General features: G+C 31.3%; 3 long non-coding RNA genes across 3 annotated transcripts; all 3 read right to left on the bottom strand.

Annotated features, from left to right (window-relative positions):
• Window positions 1-6,085: 6,085 nt before the first annotated feature.
• On the bottom strand, window positions 6,086-8,291 carry LOC107364613 (uncharacterized). The gene is made up of 4 exons (XR_016198165.1): window positions 8,151-8,291; window positions 7,825-8,077; window positions 6,446-7,674; window positions 6,086-6,325 (listed from the first exon to the last, which is right to left on the bottom strand). It is a non-coding gene; the product is annotated as an uncharacterized LOC107364613 (long non-coding RNA).
• A 195-nt stretch (window positions 8,292-8,486) lies between these two features.
• Window positions 8,487-10,211, bottom strand: LOC149094850 (uncharacterized). Its single transcript, XR_016198164.1, has 3 exons — window positions 9,883-10,211; window positions 9,383-9,567; window positions 8,487-9,182 (listed from the first exon to the last, which is right to left on the bottom strand). It is a non-coding gene; the product is annotated as an uncharacterized LOC149094850 (long non-coding RNA).
• A 10,447-nt stretch (window positions 10,212-20,658) lies between these two features.
• On the bottom strand, window positions 20,659-23,483 carry LOC149094849 (uncharacterized). Its single transcript, XR_016200870.1, has 2 exons — window positions 21,917-23,483; window positions 20,659-21,849 (listed from the first exon to the last, which is right to left on the bottom strand). It is a non-coding gene; the product is annotated as an uncharacterized LOC149094849 (long non-coding RNA).
• Window positions 23,484-23,870: the final 387 nt, after the last annotated feature.

Here is a 23,870-nt window from a genome sequence, read left to right as displayed (position 1 = left end):
AATGAGAAGCTGTGAAATGATAAAATTAGAAACAATTTTCAGCTAAAAATCATCTGAAAAAAGACAGGAATAAAGATGCAAATAATTAACTTGACAATTTAAGTGTTATCCATCTTGAAGTTAGTGAATGTCGCCAACACAGCAGATTTAATTTAAATCTCACCCAAAAGTCAATGATATAATTAACGTAGTAAAAGTGACAAGCGGATAAAAAGTCATTGAATCTCATGAGAGATGATGAAGGTAGATCATCATCATCATCATCATCATCATCATCATCATGATACATTCTTTAAGAAGCTTGTTAAAGGTTGCTACAAAAAGGGTGATCATCAAAGTCATGAGAAACAATTAACTTGAAAAGCGTAAATTAAAATGATTAATCAAATTGTGGTTACAACAAAGATGAGCCTAATAAGAAAAGGTTTTCACCCATCAGAATAGATTATCTTTTCATATGAAATGGTAAAGGAGACTTCAATAGATTAAACAAGCCATTTATTACCTTAATTAGTTGAGGTTGAATTGTTGACCAACAATCAAAACCGCTTTACAAAGGCAAACCATTGACATCTAAATATCAAACATTTTTCACCTTTTCAAATTCCAATTCTCTCTCTCTCTTCATTTTTACACCACAATTCAGCATTAAACATGGAAGAAGAAAAAATAATGAAAAAAATTCCCAAGTTGATGATGAATGAATTTCTCAGTCAAGATTACTATTGATTCTCAATTTAAAGTAATAATGTGTTTTTTTGCTTCTCTTTTCACCCAAATTTGAAACATCTTTTTGCAAATCACTTTTACATTTCATTTTATCTTTGCATTTCATCCTTTAAATTACATTCTGATTGGTGTAAAAACAATGAGAAGAGCTTTCAATCAACATTCATAACTTTCAACATTCGGGTAAACCTTTGGCTTCCCTCTAATTCATATGATAATCGGATTTATCATGAAAATTATTCTCTTTCTGTTTTCTTAAACATTCACCATCATTTCACTTTTCATCCTCATCATCATCTTGTTTACCCATTTTGCTTATCTTGTTAACCTTAACGGTTTTGGCTTGAAGCTAACCTTAAATTGCCAATGTAAACTTATATCAGAATAACAAAGTGTTTACATTGATATTAAAAAAAAAGTATAACCGTAAGGGATTTCATGTTCATCTTGACAGTTTAGTTGACTTATTTAACTGTAAAATTTTATATAATAATCAGTCTCAGGATAAACATGTAACTTCAAGAAAATTATTGATTTTCCATTGGTTCATTCCAAGCATAGTTCAGTGAGTTTCAACTATTTTACTTCAAGTCATTTCACTTTTTTCGTTTGCTTCAACAAAACTTAAACGACTTCTTTTGATTAAACAAATGAATTACTGAATTTGCTATTTCAATCTAATGAGCAAAATGAAATGAATATCAAATTTCATGGCTAAATGTAGACAAGTTTCATGGACATTTGTTTCATTTGAATCTTCATTGGTCAACGTTTGGTTCAAGATCTGACTTCTGGTTCTCGATTGATTAGCACAAACGAGTGGCAAAAAATCACCGATTCTGTTGATTGTTCATCAAATTGTCTCTAATTTTGCAAAATTGATTAATATTTCTGTTCTTGCATTTACTTTAAATGAGTTACTTTTTGGTCCTTTTTTTGTCTCTGCTTATTAACTTACATTTGTCTTATTTGACCTTTTCCGATTTGCTATTTATCAATTGGTTTTACTTTGAGTTGTGACAAACAAAAACGTTGAGGTAAATTAAATCAGTTGAACAATTATTTGAAATTAATTTGATCCCATTGAATGACAATCTATTTCCCTAAAGTAAATTAGTTTTCGTTGTTTTTTTCTTCTTCTTCTTCTCCTTTTGCTTCTCATCTTCCTCCGTCCAAATCATCATTGTAACGCCACTAATCACTGTTAAGGTTAACAAACCCAATAAAGATGGTCAACATTCAATATTATTACAATTGAAATTAATGAGATTGAGACAGTTAATGTGAACAATTGGAAGAAGAGAAACACCAAAAAGAGATGATTATGATGGTGGTGAAGGAGAAGAAGAGAAACGTGAATAATATTGACCAAAGGATTTTTTCTTTTGACCATTGAAATTGTTCTAAATGAAATGATTGTAGACAAAAAAAAGGAGACCCAATTGAAGATGAAGAATGAAGAGAAAAGTTGTTCGCCTTTTCACCATTATTTCAACTCATTATGAGTCAAATAAACACCAATTTTCACCCAATTTTGCCTTCTTCCTTTGAGAAAATCCATTTAAAATGTTTCACCTTTACCTACTTGAATCCACTTTTCTGCCTTTTTCCATCTTCTCTCTTTCCCTTCATCAACCTTTCTTTTCTCCTTCACCATGTTCACCGGAACTCAGTCAACCTTCCACAGAATAATAATAGACTGCGAATTGAAACGTTATCAATTCAGGTGAAATCACGTTTTCTATTCTCACGGGTTTTCGTTACTTCTCTATTCACCTTCTAATTCATCTCTTTTCATCTCTCAATTTAACTTGAAATTGACTGGACAAGTTACACTTTTATCTGGTCTATTAATGATGTTTATAATTTAACCCAATGGTAAACCATTTAACCAACAATCAAACATTCACATTCAAATATTAATCAAAGGAAAACACTGTCAACTTGACTGGATCAGGTTACTTAGAGTCTCATGAATAGAATTGATTACATCCTAATGAACATTTCATTTGAAAATCTTATCTAAACTTTAGCTGGACATTAACCTTTGATCAACTGAAAGCTGAAAATCAATGGAAATGGATTAAATCTCAAATCTCATCTTAATAAAGCTTTAACATTAACATCTCATCTCAATCATTGACTAACATCTGTTAAACTGATTTAACAGCAAAATTGAAATTGTTTTATTAATTTCATCGATCAATCTTTAAGGCAACAAATTACTAACCAGAAAAGGTTTCAGAGTGAAATCAATTTAAATATTCATTCTGCAAATGATTCAGAAGAAAATTGATTTCACTTCCATTTACCAGTCATAACAAATGACCGACACTTGCAACTGACCAATTTAACAGTTAACTGGTTCTTCTGGTAAATGGATTAAATTTGGCACAAATTTCTTAACTAAATGTTGATAATCTGGAGTAAAGTTGATTCTAGTAAATATTGTATTTGCTTTGAATATTAAACTGAAAGATGAGTGAAGCTTACTCAGCATTCAGTTATCATTATTGGCTTATTTTGCATCAACATGGACAAATTGAAACACTGGATGAATACATTAACATTACATTTCCTTAAAATATCAACCAATTTATATGCGAAAAACCTTAACAATGAAAAATGTTTCCCTTTTAATCAAAGAAACCAGTAAAATGTGTCACTTGCAAAGTCACCAGTTAAGTTGCATTCAATCATAATATTAATAATTTCATTTCAACTTTCACCAAAGCTGGCAAATTCAACTGAAAATCTCTGAATGATGATTAACCGATGATTTGAAGAGTCAACATTGAAAATTACTTGAAAAATTGCTGGTGACAAATGGTGAACCTGAATGGTTTCCAATTTTATCCGATTAATGGATTAAAATTATTATTATTTTGCTTTCAAGTTTCATCTTCTTTTTCATCCAATCTCATTAAATAGGATTGTAAACCCAGTGAACGACAAAATTGATCAGTAATGAACAGGAATTAAATTGATAAAAAGATAGATTCAAGCCTGGAGTAAAATGTTGAAAGAAATGATTACCTTTTTATTGGAGCCATTTCAACATATGAATGATATGATTAAAGGGATAAACTTCATCATTATCATTATCATGATGATGAGGCAAAGATGAAAAGATGAAGCAAAATAGCTTCATTAGGATAGACTTTACCGAAACATTATCATTATCTTTCGACTATTATTGGCTTTTCAGAGTTTTCAGACAAAAAATTTGTTCCAACTCATTTTTATTGCTTTACCTGATGTTCAATGATCAAACAATGAAACAACAAATGATTCCAACATGAGTTTCAATTTTGAATTTTACTTTTACTTTTTTCCATCTTTTTTGAGGTCTCAGTTTAAGATGAATTAATGTTTCAATGTTTTAAATTGCTCTTAATGGCTCTTGATTAGAAAGTGTACTTCGAGTTAATCACAATTAATCTTAATTAAAGGAGAAAAGATGAAAAGATGAAATGAATGTTTAAATCAATAATGAAAAATGTGAAAAATGAAATTAACTTTTACTTTACATCAATCAATCAATGGTTAAGGTTAACTTTAATTCATTTAATTTGTTGTGTTAATCAAGATGATGATTGAGATGAAATTAAATTAATGAGGAAACAGTAATCTTGTTAAAAAACATGGAATTTTTGGTTCTTCTTCTTCTTTTTTCTTTTCCCTGAAATTATCTTGAAATCATGAAAACGTTTTCTCCATTTATTAAGATTCTGGTACATTTGATGGTTAAATGATATTGATAATTGATTAAATGATCAACTTTTTCCCTTTGATTGTTATTAATTGAGAATCATTTAATAGCCTCAACTGTGATCATTGAAGGAAACAATTTTCATTGAGATTTGAATGTCACTGAATTGTTTTGATGATTGATGAATCTGTTCAACTGTTTACTGTGATTAATGTAAGAATGACATTTAATCTGTTGCATGAAGAGAGTTTCATGAATAAAGAGAAAACCATTTTCAATATTAACCAGATTCTGGAATCGACTTGGAATCAACTTTTATCACCTTTTATGCGTTTTCATTAATATTCAATATAAGGTTTAGAGTTACAGTTGAGGTTATGAAAAATGATGGTAAACAAGTTGATCTGATTTTTGGGTTAAAAATGGGTAAAAAGAGGATCTTTCATTGTCTAAAGATAGACAATTAATCAAGTCAATTATCATTTCTCATTGATTTTTCTTTCTCTCCATTAAAGGTGATTAAACTGATCATTAACCCAACCATTAGAGTGATTAAGTTGATGATTGGGAGGACAATTTGAAAGATGAAATGCAAATTGTCAATTGAAATGGTAAAGTTAAAGGTTCATTGAATCTCTCTGGTTTTACATATTAAACCTGCAAATCAATCAAAATGGTGTTTAATCAAATTGTCTTGTTCAACATTTATCGTTATTTAATATATTATTACTTGCCTGAGAATCAAATTTAATCAAATAATCAATCAAAATGATCCATTGTCAAGCGATTTTACTTTTTCCATTGACTTTACTTTTTCCTGAGTTTGTCTTCAATTTCAATTGTTTCGTTGAATGTTATGTTTGCTTTGTTTTTGCTTATTTACAAAATGGTAAATTGTCGTTGATCATTTGATTCAATATTATAATTTTGAACCCTTTTTAGTTGAGCTTCAATTGTCTGTGAATTGTGTGTGTTTGTTTGATGAACAATTGTCAAGAGTTTTTACTCAGTTCCAAGTCAATGAATCATTTCTGATTAAAAGCAACTTTTCTGTATTGAAGTTAAAATGATGAACCTTGATGATGATGGGAAAGAAACAGGACTTTTCATTTCAACTGAAAGTGATTTTCAATGTTTAACCTTATTTTTCTGTTGATGTTGGTTGTTGTTGTTTTGTTTCATTTCCTACTGTTGATCTACTATTATTATATTGTCTAGATATTATACACTTAGTTCAGTTAGATTGATCAAATTGATTTTTTCTCTTCTTCTTCTTCTTCTTCTTCTTTTGGTGATTCTGATGATTTGTGTGTGAAATGAAAACAAGTAAACTCACTCAGACAGACACAAATAGAGAAGGTGAAAAAAAGGAAAGTTGAAATTCGTTTCATTGAAATGTTCACTGATGCTTATTACTATCCATTCATTGTTCATCATCTCTCTAATCATGTGAAGATTGATTACCTTTTACATTTTGATTGATTTTACCACCCACATTTATGGATATCAATTGGATTGGCACAATGGAGACAGTAAATGGTCAAACATTTCAATATTAATCATTTGGAAATGATGATGGACAAACAATTGGTTTAAGTAATTGACTGATATTGGAAACAATGAATGGCATAATTGAGAGAAACGTTTTTGACATTTAAATCAATATCTTTTTATGTAACATTCAATTGAATCAATAATCAATTTGAAACAATAAACATTTAATTGTCAGATAAAAGGCAGCAATTTGAAATTCATTTGACCGCAGATTCGTTTGCAAGGGAAATACACGAGAAATCCATTTATACTTCAAGTGAAATTGATTGGATTGATGGTGGAATTGGCTGGGCAACAGATTATTCATTTAAATTGGATATTGAATTAAAGCTAAAAGGTAAATGAGAATAAAAAAATAAAACTAATCAGATAATTAGTTGGATAATGATGATAATAAAAATAGTTAAATGGTAACAAAGTTGTAAAAAAAATGGTTTGGTTTTGTTTTACTTTTCGAGTTTCCTTCTTTCTCCTTTTGGCTTGGTTTTGTTTTTGGCTGGAAACGCATAAAATGTGGAAAAGCTTAAATTTCCGTTGGAATTCAGGGAAATAATGATGATGATGATCAAGATGATAATGTTGATGAGCAGTAGGAGGAGAAATTGAATGACTAAGGATAAAGATGATATGATGGTCATAAAAAAAACTTGGACAACAGACAAGATATAATACATCTTTTGGCTTCTTCTTCTGTCTTTTTCCTTTTTCCTTTACAATCGATTAGTTTTTGATATTTGGACATTTTATTGGCCAGAAAAAAGCAATTGGTTTGTATTTTTACTTTTCTTCTTCTTCTTCTTCTTCTTCATCATCATTTTCTCGTCTTTCGCCAATCTTTGTCCTTTATCCTTCTCCTTGTGTATCATCATCATCATGAATCACCAAGATTAATATTAAATTAGAAGTAAAGACATTTACAATTAAATTGAAAGTAAAACTGTAATGCCAATTGAAGCTGGTCTTGGATTGAACCTTTTTATTGTTCAGTAAAAGGTATATCAGGCAATAAATAAGTGATTTGTTCCCTTTTGAATAAAATACAACTTCAAGATGATTGGCTTTATTTATTCTCACTCCTTTCCTTGTGAACTGGTCAACTTTTCAATGTCCAGGTATTCAGATATTTAATGCCATTATCTTTCAGGTATGACTGTATATTTACTGTTGACAACCATCAAGTTTTGTAATAATCAATCTGCTCCTCCAACTCTTTTATAATAATGGATTACATTTCCCATTTGATCCTTTAAGTGATACTATCAACCATAATTAGCTGAGAATTTCTTTACCAAAAAGTCTATTGATTTCTCTAATCTCTATCAATCCATTGTGTGTCCATTGATTCAAAGCTTAAGATTAAGCTGTCATGTCGGGCTTGAAGATTAAAGTTGTTACAAGAACTCGATAAATCTGTTTCTGCCTTTGAACGGTATTTTTTGCTTTAAAGGATGTCTGGTGATCCAAGCCTTTGATTTATAATCCAAAAATCTCTTAGGTCTAGTTGAAGAGAGCCTCTTTAGTGAATACAATTGACCAACGGTTGTACAGGAGGTGGTTAGGCTTGAGAAAGTTTCCAACAAAAAGAGACAACGCTAATTATATCTCAACATTAAATGTTGCAGAAAGATGCCAACGAAATCAGCGAACTACGAGATTAAAATCTAGAAGAATGAAAAATCCTAAAAAAGAATGGAAAATGATAGTAAATTACAAGATAATTTACTTAATCATATGTATTATAAATATCATCTAAATTAAAGTCAACAATTTTGCTTTGAAAAGTTGACATTTACTAATTATATGTTACAACCTTAGCAACCTTATTTTACCTTCAAGATTCACCTGAGAGTTGGTTAGACAAATCAAAAAGGTAGTTCCATACATTTAGCCTAAACCAGTCGTCAATCAACTTTTGAAGCTATCTATTCCTAATTTGGTGTCGAGTGCTATTCAGTGACTTTCATCCCACTTTGAGAAACACTTTTACCAAACCAACTCGAATCCAAGTTTAACCGCAAATTTACTTCTAAACACTCATGAGTCGTTAGTAGTCTTGTTACCTGTAAGGAAAATAAACCAAAACTAATATATTCATCAAGTTGATCAATAAACAAACTGAAGAAATATTTTCAAGTAACTAAATATACACTTTTACCTTTTGTCGGTTCCAAGACTTTTCAAATTACATTGATGTGGATCAACTTGTCACCTAGTTTTACCATTAACAGCAAATCGAAGCAATAAAAAAATCAATGTCATGATAGACTAACTAATAAAAGGTTAATTTTAAATAAAGATCAATTACTTGATGTACTTAAAATGTCGGTCTATTAACCTCTTTGTTTACACAATGTTAATGACATTGAAACGATAGATGGAGCAAGTAAATTAATTATTGCGGTGAAAATAGATTCGAGTCTATTTTGTTTGCTAGATTATTTTCAAGTGTTTTAATGAGACAAAAAATTTACATAAAAATCTAAAAATATCATTAATTTTAAATCAATAGACGTTTATTTGTTTAAACATTTCCAAAATGAATTGGATCAATAGTAAACTGTGATGTGTAACAATATTCAAAGTTGAAGATTTGTAAATAAAGGTTGATATTGATTGACAATAACAGTTAATGTAAATAAAATTCAGATAAATTATTGATGCAATTGTAATAATATTATGCAGGGTAAATGTTAAGCCTACTTGATGATAAACGAATCAAGTAAAGACCAGAAGAGGCCAAAATAAAAAATACAAATAAATAAATAAATAAAATTGAGACCAGATTTTGGGTTTTTTTTCATCATAAACATTAACACAAATCATTTCTTGAAATCATTTTAATAGCAAATGGAGAGCCTGAATCAATCATAAGAAAATGGTTGCCTTGGTCATCATCAGCTTCTTTTGTGAACTAGAAATTGGAAAATGCTTCAATTTCGAGTTGATAAAAGTTAAATCTTGAGGGTCATTTTTGAGAAGATGAAGGAATGATGGTGAAGATGATTGTCAATAAAAATAAATATCCAAGGAAAGACCAAATTTTGCGTGTTCAAAATCATTATCACCAAACTGAATTCAAATCATACAAGTAGTGGGTTTCGATGAAAATGACAAATATGAAAATAAACATGCTTGTTTGATATTAAAGATGCTCCTTTGACATTTTCAACGAGACAATTTGGTTGAACTGGAAGAAAAGAGAAGAAAAAGAAAAGGTGAAGGTGAAAAGGAAAAGGAAAATTGAAGAGAAGAAAAGAAGTAAAAAGAAAGGGGAAAAAGTCTTAAGAAAAGTGGCCAAAAATATAAGGTGTCCGGTTGCTTATCTTTTCAATGAAATGGCCAAAAGTAATATGAAATAACCACCAGTCAAGTTTAAACAAAATGTACATTCAATGGTTCCTCTTTTTGGGTTGCCTTCACCTTGTCAGTTTAATAAAATTGTAAGATTCTCTGTGTTTGTGAGTGTCTATGTGTGCAAGAGTGTTTGTTTGAACTGGTCTAAATCCAAGAATGAAATGGCCCATCGGTAATTTACCAACACATCAACTAGCAACATGAGTATACAGCAGCAACTACAAAAAAAGAGAGAAAAAAAGTAAGGTTAAAATTGTTATTTACTTTTAAGATTTAATGGTTCCTTTTGCTTTCATCTTGCATTATGATTATTATTTTTGCAGGGCAACAATGGCGTGTTAACCAGGCCATTGCTTTCATTTTTTTATTTTCATTTTATTTCCATTTTATATTTCTCTCAATACTTCAAGCCTTCTTCATACGGTCTGACAAACTTGCTCATTTAACCATTTGTTCAATGTTTCCAATTTTCTGTACTATAATAAATGGCATGTTGATTATTACCGTTCTTTTTCTTTCATAATAATACTTACATTGTTTGCTGATTGTCTCAATGTAATCACAGTTTCACAGGTTTTGATGGGTGAACATGAGTGATGAGCCAAGAAGAGACCGAGAAAAGCCACGAGAAAATAGGCAAAGCAAGGCCTGACGATGAGTTGACATTTTTTAATGTTACACTGTTGAATGATGAAATTAACGGTTCGCTTCAATCAGCTTTATATTTTTTACGCTTCCATTCTTAGTCTGGTGATGATGACAGTTGACACTGAATTGTATTACTTTGTCAAAAAATTCACGCTTCTAATCAATAATTTTATTAAAAAATCACGGAAACATAAGGGTAAGAGGATAAAACTGAGAGTTCAAAGTGAGTCCTAAAAAATAGGAAACCGTTTAGGCAACAGATGACAAATCACTAATTAGTAATGGTCCAATGAGGAGAGAGGCGCAAAAATCAAACATCAACAGTTAAAAATGTTGAATTGAAAATTTTATTTCATGATATAAATTGCCAATGTCTACAGCTTGCAGCGATGACAATAGTTTCACAGTGTTAGTAGGAATGATAAGAGCAGACTGTAAGATAGTTTATTAAAAATATGGATTAGAATGCAATGATTTATGAATTTACCATTTCATTGATAGTCTGGCCTTAAACGCTCAACTGATTGGTGCAAGAAGAAGTTCATTAATCAAATTGGTTTGTTTGATAAATTAAACAAATTACGGAGATAAAAGGATAAATTTGCTTCTCAGAAAGTCAAACAACACCAAATAAAAAAAAGGATTGTAAAAGTTATGAGATTGAGAAGGATTGTGAGCCTGATGATGGTGATGGTGATGAAAAATGTGCGAGAATAAAAAAGAGAGAAATTCAATCCGTTGAGGCGAAATGAAAAGTCATCATAACTTTTTATTATCATTATTATTTCATATTATTATCGCTCGTTACACTTGAAATCACATCAAACAACACAAGAGTGAAAAAAAGCAATACAATCAAATGGCTATAAACACTGTTAACACTTTGATTGTTGTTAAAAGTGTCACTTTGAATAAATTTGAATGGCAAGAGGAAAAAAAGGTTGAAAATATAAGAGGAAGGGAAAAAAATTGATGACAAAAAAGAGTCAATTCATAGACAAATAAGCGGCAAAAACATTAAAAATTAAAGGGTGAGAAGGAAAGATGTAAAGGGAAGAGTTGAAAGGGCAAAAAGACACACAAAAAAAGGGTAATCCAGAGTGAAAAGGAGCCCAAAAAAGCGCAAACGATGAAAGGATAAAGCAAGAATGAAAATTTACACCAAGTTAAACAGGGAAGGAAAAAGGCTTTTCAAAGTAAACTTACACTTGATATTAATATATTAATGATTATAATCTGAGGATTGGCAGGTCATGAGACTGGAAATGATAATCATCTTCAATCTGATAATGATAATGTGAATATTATCAGTTAGTATTATTAGCTTTACATCACAGATAAGTTACTTTGGACAAAACGTTTTCACTGAACATTTTTTTTCTTCTTCTTCTACCTTTTTCTAATGGTTCATTGATATATTATTATCTCACATAGTCAGGAAGCATTTAATTATCATTATTATTACTCGGTGGAACCATTTATTATCAATGGTTATCACCTTTAAACACAACTTGATAATTATGTGAGAGAAAAGAGGTTTTTTTCATATTCTTGTATTACAATCAATGTTCATTATGATCGATACAACAATATCATCATTCCCTGTTTCAATGATTTCAATAATTGCTTTTAATTGTTAACATTGGGAATGAATTTTGATGATAATGGAAGGAAAAATTGTCTCAAAGAATAGGAAAAGTTTATTGCAAACCAACAGCTAATATTTTCCAATGGCTTTCAGCATTTATCTGATTTTTTTCACATTTGTTTCCATTGACTCAGATTTTTCAGGGAAAAATGATTTTCTTTTCCATTTTCCTTGTTCCATTTGTTGGAAAAGTTGATTGGTAAAGTGATAATCTTTGTTCATTATTGTCTGATCAGTGACTGTTACTCAAGTTTGAAATAAAAAACTCAATGAATTCTCATCCAAGTGAAACTTTGTTCAGAAAACAGGGGAAAGAAAAAAGTGCAAAATTCGAAATCATTGATCAATTGAAAATAGAAAAATCTTCCTAATGGAAATGTTCACCATTTTCATCATGAAACACGCACAAAGAAGTGAATTTTGTTTTGAGGAAAAAAAGTTTTCACTCCAAGAGTAGAATGAAATTTTGGGCGAAAAAGTGAAATCTCAAGACGTTAAAAGGGTTTACCAGAATTTTTTCATTCTCTCAATCATTTTCATCTCGAAATCTTTTTTATTGTATTTTCTTGCTTCTCTTGTTGAACAAATAATGAGTTTCCATTGAGTTTCATCTACTTTTGAGCACAAAAATCATCACAAGACTTTATCATGATTCCATGTTTCCAATCATCACTTTCATCATTTTTTTGTTTCCTAAACTTTTATATCACAAAAACCAACAAAGAATCAAAAAAGATTCAAGAAAACAAAAATACAGAATCTGAGAAAAAGAAAAATTCTTACTCAGGATTTTTATAAATCGCATTTTTTGTTCAAGAAATCTTTACTTTTCTCTCTCAGCATTTTCATTTTTTGTGGTTCCTTTTACTGTTTTTGTTTCAAAAATAACAACAAATACTAGAAAAGCCAAGTTGGAACAAATTCCCTGCTTTTCTCATGTTCATTCACTTTCACTATTCATTGTCCATTCAGTTTAGCAAAATCTTTAATTCTGTATTCAGTTTATGGTAATGAACCGATTCAACTCTTTCCAGATTCAATCATATTTCATGACAATCTGTAAACTTGTGAATACAAAATTATTCAAATTGAATGTTAATTTGTTTCCAGGGAAAGTAATTGAATTTTGGTTCAAAGAAATTTGGTGAAATAAGAAAATAATTATTTAAAAAGTGTAATTCAATTGATTGAGTTTCATTGAAGAGTAAAAGTTAATCATTTAACTTTTGTAAATCAATTTTCACTTTTCCATATTAATAGTGATTTAACCGATTCTCATTGATATTTATGTTAATCAAAGATGTAGTGATATACGGAAAAGAAATTGAAAAAGAAAGGAAAATAAAGCACTACAACGAAAGTGTTGTTTGATTTTTGAATATTTTATTGAGAGTAAAAGTTAAAGAGTTTACAGTCTTCTAGCGAAGCTTGGAATCTGACCCTAAAGGGACAACTTTGGCTTTTATAACCGTCGAGTTCACTTTGAGTGCTCACTTTGAGTGCTCACTTTGAATACTCACTCTGAGAGCTTAAGCTGAATACTCGCTTTGAGAGCTTAAGCTAAATACTCGTTATGAGCGCTCATTTTTAGGGCTCAGATAGAGTGCTGATTATGCTTAGTCAAAAAGGGAAAAAAAGAAATAGGATTTAAGAAGGAAGGTTAAGAAAAGGATTAAAGGTTAAAGTGAAAAAGTAGTCCTCATTATAATCTGGTCACCATATTCCCCCTTACTTGGAATTATCCTGCCGAGGATAATAAGAGCGACAATTTCTGATATGAGCGAAATGCTCTTGGCCATTATCTTCATAGATGATTGTTTTCTGGTATCCATCTTTTTCTGAGATTCGTAATATTTTGAATGGGCCTTTGAAATTAAACTTTTTACCAACTTTCGAAGATGCAACTAGAACCATTGAACCTGGTTCAAACTTAGTGATCTTACTCTTGTTACGATTTGCATATTCTTGCATTTTCTTTCGATAATTTTCTTGTTGTTTTTCATCAAATGGTTTTTCTTTTTGAATTAAGCTAGTATCGATTCCAAAATGCTTATCTGCTGGGAGAGGATCGACATAACCAAAAGCTTTGAAAAATGGTGAACAACCTAAAGCTCGATTGTATGACCGATTGCTGTGTTTTGCAGCAGCTTGAACTGCAGCTTTCCATCCTCCTGGAAAATCAGGGAAACAACTGACAAAAATCTTTATTTTTTGCACACATCGTTCTGCCATTCCATTTGACCAAGGGCTGTAGGGTGAAGTTGTAACCAATTTTATCCCCAATTCATTAGCAAGTTGCTTGGTTGAGTTGGCTACAAATGATTTGCCACAGTCAGAAATAACTTTTTTGATTTGACTTATAGCTGGATGAGAACGTAAAAAATTAACAAATGATTTTGCATCTTCTCTCATTGGAATCGCTTGACACAAACGAGATGCTTCATCTACAGTAACCAAAAAAGATTTGGTTTTTCCAATTCCATCACTTTTCTTATTAATCTCGCCGTAATCAACATGCATCACTTCGAAGACTCGTTTTGAGTGCTCAGGTTGAGTAATGAAATCGAGGCTCTGTTTGAACTTTGCTTTCTCACGTTGACAAATATCGCAAGTGCGTATGTAATCAATTATACTTTCTTTCATTTTCGGCCAAGTGAATCTTGCAGCCAACTTATGATAGGTTCTAGAGATACCATCGTGACCGCCTGACTCAGGGTCATCATGATAGGCTTTGAGAATTGGTTGAATTTGATCTTCGGTAACTTGAATTCTAGTCGAGCCATTCTGAACTTTAATGAAGTTTATGGTTGGTATTGAAGGACAAAGTCTTGAAATCGCATCGGCGTCGGTCAATTCACGACCAGAACGGTGATTAATTTTGAGGTTAAAACTCATGAGAAAAGTTTGCCAACGGCCAAGTCGATTCTTAGGTTCCTTTAATGAAAGGAGGTGAGACAATGCTTGATGGTCACTGTTTACGATGAATTCTTTACCCTCTAAGTAGCTGCGAAAATATTTTATTGCCTTTATCACAGCCAAGCATTCTTTTTCAGTTGTTGAGTAATTTAACTCAGGCTTGGTGAATGTGTAAGAATAGTATCCGATAACTTTTAGTTGTTTGCAGCGTTGTTTACTTCCATCACGTTGATATAAAATAGCACCAGTTCCATAATGCGAGGCGTCACATGATAACTCAAATTGAGCGCTCCAATCAGGAACTCCTAAAATTGGATTAGAGCTGATCGCATCTACGAGTTTTTGATAGGCTTGTTCGCATGATTGATCCCAGGTAAATGGTACGTCCTTTTGTTTTAGTCGGTCAAGAGGCCTAACGATTTCCGCATATTTCGGAATGAAGGATCGAAAATGTCCAGTCAAGCCAGTAAAACAGCGAAGTGAGTGAAGGTCATCGGGCTTTTTCATAGACTTGACTCTTTCAATTGACTCAATTCGAGTGGTTTTAGTTTGACCATTAATAACACGACCCAAAAAGGTTACACTTTCAGCACAAAAAATGCTTTTAGCTTCATTCACTTGAATTCCTGCATCATGCAATCTTTTAAGTACTAAAAATGAGTACTTAGCACAATCAGTTTTATCCATACCACCAATGCATATATCATCGATATAAACTGCCACTTTACTTGTTTTAAGTAAATCACCCAAGATTTCACACATCATCCTTTGGAACAGGGGAGGCGAATTTTTCCAACCAAAAGGCAATCGGGTCATCTCATAATGCCCGAATGGTAGCACAAATGCAGTAAATTTTCGAGTTGGCTTAGTAATACCTATTTGCCAGAAACCGTCTTTAAGGTCCAATTTAGTGAAGAAATGGCAACCTCCAAACATGTTGATAATCTCGTCAATTATTGGAAAAGGGAATGGGTCAAGCGTGGTGTTTTTGTTAATCTCACGATAATCTTGACACAATCTCAATTGACCATTTTCTTTTGGGACGATGACACATGGTGAGGCGTACTCAGAGGTTGATTTTTCGATGATTCCTTGAGATAAAAGTTCATCAATTTTCTTTTGTGCCCATAAGTATTTTTCTCTTGATAATCTGAATGCTTTGAACTGAATCACTGGGGCATCGATTGATAGTTGGAAGTCAACTTTTTTTTTCGGTTGGTCATGGTTGAGAGTAAATATTGAAGGAAAACGTTCTTTTGCTTGTTCCAGGTCAAAGATGAGATCTCTTGTATTCATCAACTCATTTTGAGCGCTCATTTTGCGTTCCCGTTGTGAACACTCATTTTGAGTACTCATTTTGAGTTCTCGTTGTGAACACTCACTTTGAGCACTCATTTTGAGTTCTCTTTGGGAATACTCATTTTGAGCACTCATTTTGAGAAGATCTGAAGTTTCAGTACAAATACGGTTAAGTTCAAAATCCCATTTGATTTTTAAAGACTTGAGAGCTTTTCTCGATAGTAGCACATCATGTTCACATTCATTTGTGACAACAAATTCTAAAATGCACTTTGTTTTTCCAAATTGTACTTGTGCTTTCACTTTTCTGTTGTATTTCGAAACTTGACCATTATAAGCACGAAGAAAAGAGTCACCATCGAATGCTTCAAATCCATTATCATTTACGAACTTTTCTGATATCATATTTGCTTGAGCACCACTATCGAATAGAGCCATAGTATTTTTACCATTCACTTTAATTTCAAAAACTGCATCATCTTCGTCATCATAATTGCAATCATTAGATATTGAATATGCTTTAGATATGTCTTTTCTGTGTCTGTCATCTGTCCTTGGTCTTTCTCTTGCTTTGACTTTTTCGTCGTCACCTTGTCGTCGATCTCTTGATTTGGTGGGTTTTAACTGGCAAAGAACTTTTCGAAGTTCATCTTTCGAACTTATTTCTGTAAGGTTGATTTGCTTGGATAAATCATCAGGTAGACTCAGAAGCATAAGAGTTATAAAATTGAAGTCATCTAGATCTGGAAATGCCAATTGCAGAAGTCTTTGCTTTTCATAGTAATATTCAAGCAATGGTCCACCTCTGTATTCCCATGATAGAGCTGATTGTGCTTGTGAAAGTCTATTCTGTCCAAACGATTCAAGAAAAGCTTCTTTCCATGGAAGCCATTCAAATGGAATTTGTTCAACCAATCTACTATTAAACCATTTTAGGGCGATACCTTCTAAATAGGCTTTCAAATTGTTAACCTTGGCGTCATCAGAGGTCCAACCATTGAACTCACATGCCTTCTCATAGCTGATTAACCATGTCTTTGCGTCTTCTTGTTTACCATTGAATTTAGTAACCTCCATCCGTTGGTTCTTTGGACGGGACATTGGAACCATAGTTTGTTGAAAACTTGCCATCATCATTTGAAACGATTCCATTTGTAGTTTCATCATTTCTCGAAACATAGAAGGAATCTGATTATCTGTTTGCTCATTTTGAGAGCTCACTTCGATACTCTCATCACTTATCGATCCACTTGAAAGAGATTCACTGGTGTAGGGTTGAGCTTGTTCAGGTGAAAGGAAAAGAGTAATTGTCCGTTGTCTAGTCATTTCACGCATTGCACATAAGGTGGGTTCCAACTGAGCAATATTTGGATGAAATTGAATGGATTGTTGGTCATCTCTAACGAGAGACCATTGTTGATCTGAATTTGGTAGACAATATCTTGTTACACAAAACTGATCATCTTTTTTCACTAAGGTAAATTTAATACGAATAGGAATTTGTGACATCCTGTCGACTGCGCCAATTTGTAGTGATATACGGAAAAGAAATTGAAAAAGAAAGGAAAATAAAGCACTACAACGAAAGTGTTGTTTGATTTTTGAATATTTTATTGAGAGTAAAAGTTAAAGAGTTTACAGTCTTCTAGCGAAGCTTGGAATCTGACCCTAAAGGGACAACTTTGGCTTTTATAACCGTCGAGTTCACTTTGAGTGCTCACTTTGAGTGCTCACTTTGAATACTCACTCTGAGAGCTTAAGCTGAATACTCGCTTTGAGAGCTTAAGCTAAATACTCGTTATGAGCGCTCATTTTTAGGGCTCAGATAGAGTGCTGATTATGCTTAGTCAAAAAGGGAAAAAAAGAAATAGGATTTAAGAAGGAAGGTTAAGAAAAGGATTAAAGGTTAAAGTGAAAAAGTAGTCCTCATTATAATCTGGTCACCATAAAAGAAAAGGTGTAAACATGAAACATTTAAATGTTCATTGATGGTTAAATGAATGTTAACAAATGATTAGACAACGTTTAGATGATTTAAAGTGAATGAGCAAATTGTTGTAACAATCAGAGTAATGGTTGAAAATATTGAAAATGTAAATCAACTCTTCAGAGTTGAATGTTAATCAGTTTCAATCAGTTTAACTTTTTCAGAATTGAAATTTTTCCATCTTCTTGCTTCATCTGGATTCTTAAATTAAATTGTTTCCACTCTATTTCAATGTACTTCATTTGATTATAATATTTAATCAGAGAATCGGTTGAAATGTTTGCTGTCAATTCAATGTTTGCTTAAAAAACCTTTCCAATCTTTTACTCTTCAGCCCAAATTCAATGAAATTTTGTTCACCAAATCCAAATCCATTTATCAATTCTATTTTTAAATTGTTCATTAAACATTAATTCTGGTCAACATTTAATTGTTTTCCCTTCTTAATTGTTATTTATTGCATTAAAGGCAATGAATTAATGCCCTTTAACCGTGATAAATGAAAGCAACCTTTAACTAACCTTCAGTTTTTACCTCAAAAATATTGTTCATTGTTCATGATTTATGGATAACCTTTTCACTCTTTAATTACATAAAGTGACCATTTTGATAACTTTTAAAATCATAATCATTAAAGGGTCCAATGTTGACCATTTATCATTTGATTTGCTAAAATTTTTCACTTTTAATTCAATAACAAAAGTCCAAGTTGAAGGTTTGCTTTGAAGCTTTTCAAGTAAATTTGCTGATTTAAGAAGCAATCAGATTTGATTGATAAATTGTTGCAGGTTGAATCTCATTATTAATCAATTGTACCTTTTGTTTTGGGCTTTTAATTACCATGTTAATGTATTTCCTTCAACCATTCAACTTTGACTGTTCACCCAACACTGTTAACCCTTTTCTTGGCGAAATTATTGCTCCTCAATGATATTATAATTTGTGTTAATTATAATGATAATCATAAGGGTAATCATGAAATGGTAATAATGATAATAATGATGATAATAATGGAATGAAGACATTTGAAAGTAATTTTCTTTTCGCTTCTTTCCTTGCGGTTGTTCATGTAATAATATCAACAACATTGTCTTATTAAGATGTTATTGAAATTGAACAAGATAAAGTGAAAAGGTTTGACAAATTGAACACAGGTTGTAAGATTGTTGAGAAGAGAGGAAAAAGGGTTAAGATGAGGAAAAAAGATGATTACTTGACATAAGATGGAAACTTGTAATTGCTACTTTCATCTCATTCTTGAGTCTTTTCTCATAATTATCTTAATTAGTCATTTCATATCTTATCATTTAATCCTGTGTTTAATTGTCAGATGGGATGAAAGGGTTTACAATGTTTTCCTTCGTAACAAATTCAACTCCAATTTTCATTGTTTCATTCCCTGCCAACATGATCATTAATATTATTTTAACCTCTTCTAACCATCCAACTAACCATTGTTGTTACAAGATGATGATCACCTTTGAAAGTCAGCTTTAAACCCATTTTTAAGTGACCTTTTTTTATGGTTGTATAATAACCCAAAAAGGGTTATTAATAAGGTTGACTGTCCGCTTGTCCACTAACCATAAATCAGGGAAAATGGTTTTCTCCTTCAATATCAACAGTTATTGGTAACTTACCTTTTAATTGAAAAAGTGAAATCAGATTAAAGAGTAATTAATGTTTAATGTAGTCGGTTAATGAAGAGCCAACAATGATATTAATCTTTAATCTGTTTGCCTGTTAAAATGTAATACAAGGTTTTGGGTTAATACTTTTACCCAAATGGTAATGATAATGGTAAAGATTTACTTTCACTTTCAATCATCAAATCTAATCTAATAAATTAACCACCATTAAAGGTAGAGGGAGAGATGAGCCTGTTGAGATGGAAGACAGGTAACAAATGGTTCCTTTGAAAACGGAAATGGTGAGGCACACCCAGTATAAAGCAATGAGGAGAGCCTCTTTGGCCCTCCTTACCAATTTTAGGGTTATTATTATTTATGACTCTATGGCAAGCATTATTTTTCATCTCTGTTAATGTAATATTTTAATTTACTTCAATCTTTTTTTCATAGCTTTTCTTGTTGTTGTCTGTGAGCTTTTGTTTTAATGATTGTTGGTAATAAATACAGTTTTACCTTTTACCTTGTCTATTAGCATTCAGATTTATCAATGGTAAGGTTAAATGAACGATATTAAATAATGTTATTAATGATATTAGTCGAACACACCTAAACAGTTATTAGATTAAACATTAGCTTCTCATTTTTTTTCAGAGTAACTTGATTCATCATCTATTGAACTTTTAATGGTGAATATTGTCGTTATAATCATTTCATCTTTTTGTTGTTGGATAATCACTTTCGCCTTAATGTTGGAAAATGTTAATTTGATTAAATGATGAATGAGTTTGTTGCTTTCAATGGGTTAATCTGATTAAATGGGTGATTCAGCGCGTTAATTCAAAGTTTATCTTTTTTTGGGTTTTCTCTCGTTTTTGGCTTTCATTTGTGAATTATGATTTATTTAATTATTACATCTATTGTAGCTTTGCCTTTGATTGATTACCTTAATTATGTAAAAATCCCATTTTTGTTTAACAGTTGAAAGGAGAAAGAAAATGATTTTTCAGATTCGTTTGCGCTTCTCAACTTGATAATTAATTTAGTAAATTTTGATTGTAACCTTTAATAACGGTTAATCAATCAACTTGGTTTACTTGTAATGATGATGAGAGGCAGCAAAGTGAAGGAAAGTTATCAAAATTGTCCAAAAGGCATTAATTGCTTCAGTTACAATGATATGTAATCAACGCAAATGCTTTTAATTGTTCAATCAACTGTTGGCCTTAAATGAATTAACTACTCAGGATAATCAATTATTTGTGGAGCAAAAGAGTTCAGGGAAACTATTACTTCATTGACCATTGTTCAGCCCATTTTCCGTATCTTTACATGTACATTTTACTGTTCAAGTTTGCCTTCATTCAAGATGTATTTCAAGTTTAACTCGTAACTGATCAATTAAACAGTAAATTAACGGTTAAAAGTCACATTTAGCAATCAAAATTAATTACCTTCATGATAATTATTGACAATATCAATCAAATAATGTTGAACAGAGGAGAGATTAAAGTCACTTTCCAAGTAAATTGAGCTTGAGATATTTTCTCAGTGAAATTTGTTAACTCAAGCCAAAACCTTTTTTTAGTTGAGGCACAATTTTACCAACAATTTTACAATGTTTATCAGTGTAAATGTTTAAGCAATTAAAATTAACAAAAGTTGATTAAAAATAGCAGTTAATAGTTGTGGTTGTAAGTGAGTCGAGATTTTTAGGCTTGATCTGTCATTTTAATTCAATAAATTGAATAAAAACAGCGAGATCAGCCAGAAACTGTTTTTGGAAACTCATCTGAATAACGCTATTAATTGCATAAACCTTTGTACTGATACGAGTGGATTTAATCGATCAAAAGGTTTTTATCCTGAACCTCATTGTAATCACCTTATAAAGTCTTGATCGTTTGTCAGGATCAGTATGGTTAACGGACAGGGAAACGCATGATTGTGATCCAAATACGATTCCATTATAATCTGGTTGTACTGATAAGTTAAAGGTGAAAGGGTTTCACGAAAAAAAACGCTTAGAGTTGAAGAGCTTGACCAAACTAAAGTGTTCACCGAAAAGCTGAAATTAATCACCAAAAGTATAGAGTTACACTTTTCAAAGTGTTAATTACAAAATTATGCAGCCATGACAAACAGCTGCAAACGGGTTAACAGCCAAACCTTCGTAATAGTGTCTAATTAACCAAGATTTATTGTCCAAATTGAACGATCAGGATAACAAGAAGCCAGTGTACATTTAGTACAGATAACTGTTGGTCAATATCTTTAACAAGTAAACACTTTTCCATCATAAAAACGTGCATCACAAGCAAAGGTGCGTCCGGATGGTAATAAAAATGGCAACTCGTAGTGTGGTCAAGCGAAGCTAATAACAAAAAATAAACAAATATTAATCGTTAAAAATGATGCGTAAAAAAATTCCCAATACTTACATTGAAAAAGATGGCTCCTATGCAAAAATGTGGTAAACATTGAGACCAGGGGCTGTTAGAGATGTTCCGATATGATTGATCGATCGAAAAGATCGATAATCGGAGAGAAAAATTTGATCGTGATCAATTTTAAAGGAGATCGATCATATCGAAACATCCTCTGCTCGATAACAGAAGTTTATTTTGATTAAAATTGTCTTTTAAAGTGTTTTTTGTGTAAAAAAATAGTGAAAAGAAGCTCAAATATCGAAAAATTTCAGATCGATATTTATCGCTCGTTTAAGAGATCGATCGACTTAGCAAAAAGATCGATCGAAAAGATCGATCACCACTGTGATCGAAAATCGCCCATCTCTAGGGGCTGTTACCTAATTAAGCCAGTGATATCTTTTAAAATTGAAACTTGAAAAAGCAAACTGATGTTACAATTTGAATTTTGCAAAATTAATTGCTAATAAAGAAAGAGTTAATTATTATTATTTTTTCCCAGATGTAATGATAAAAATGGAATGGAAATTTTTCTTTATAAGATATTTCATTTTTCGTTTCAGGGTAAAGTTGATGCTTCTTCAATGGTTAACTTGTGAAAGTTGACTTTCTCATTATGCAAATGGGTGATTAGGTTGATAACTTTTTTGGAAAGCTTTTTGGTAAAACAATGAAATGAGAACTGGCAAAAAGGAACCAGCAATGATGAGGATGATGAGGATATGAAGATTGAAATTTAAAGTATAAAAAAAGGTTGAGGAAAGCTTGTGAACAAATTGATGACAAGATGGTAAAAGAATGTTAAAATTAGACTTTATTTAAGCAACTCATTGAGAGAAGTTGAGAAAATGTGTTCAACTGAATTATCATCAAAGAATTGAAAAGCTTTCCTGTAAATCTTGCAAATGATATTCCCTTATTAAACTGTATATTTCAGGTATAATGTGTGACATTGTTGAACAACAGAAGCAAACATGAACAAACAAAAAGCCATCAAAATGAAGCACAAAAAGCAACAACAAAACCATTCTCGAAACAAGCAAATGCACATAATGATGTAGGCCTGAAAAAAAAGGTAATTGTGTGTGTAAAGAAAGTAAATCTTACATGAAATTATTGATATAAATATATGAATATTGTAATGATAATGATGAAAAATAATGAGTTTAACTTGGTCAATTGCTTGAGGGAAATCTGGTTACTTGAAGCTGATCATCATTACCATTCTTGTTTCATCCTGTCAGGCCTCATTCACAGGGAAACATTTGAGGTAAATGTTTGTCTAAAATCATTGAGGGTCATCTTTAAGGACACACAGACAATGGCCAATTTGGTGAGGTAAAGAGAAGTACAAAAGTGGACTTGGGTCAGTAGTGAATAGCATTGAAAATGAAGAGGAAAAAAATTATACAATTGAAAAAAAGGTAAACCAGTGAAAGAGAAATGAAAATGTGAAAGGTTAATAGTGAACAAAGTATCATCAAGCTCAGTGATATAATCATAATAATGATAGTAATCACCATCAGAAGCTAAAGTAACATCAGTAATAACAGTAATAACAAGGTAACTACATTTTCATCTTACCTAGATTTGGGTTTAAAAATTTTCTGTCAAATTTTCTGTTCAATCTTTTCATTTTCAAAAATTTCATTTCTTCCTCTACCTTTTGATTAACTTTCTCTCCCTTTCATTTAACTGGTCAAATTAATTGGACAACAGCGTAATTGTTGAACACAATTGACCAACAATCAATGGTTATTACATGAGACTCTGATTATTCTGGTCTTACTGATGCCAGTTGTAATGGTAACCTTAATTAAAATGGCTTCAAGGTAAAAGATATATTTTTCAAATCAAATTTTTTACCTTGCAGTTTTAACAGATTGTCAGTTTAATTTAATACTTGGATAGTTCAATTGTTTAGGAGTTGATTAGTTAATTACTAAAAATTGGAAACTATTGATTA

Source organism: Tetranychus urticae, chromosome 1 (genome assembly GCF_039701765.1).
Source record: "Tetranychus urticae isolate SD_2017Ah chromosome 1, NJAU_TeUrti_SD_1.0, whole genome shotgun sequence".
Lineage (NCBI taxonomy): Eukaryota > Metazoa > Arthropoda > Arachnida > Trombidiformes > Tetranychidae > Tetranychus > Tetranychus urticae.
Note: the sequence above shows the minus strand (reverse complement) of the source record. Positions and strands in the feature narration are given on the sequence as shown.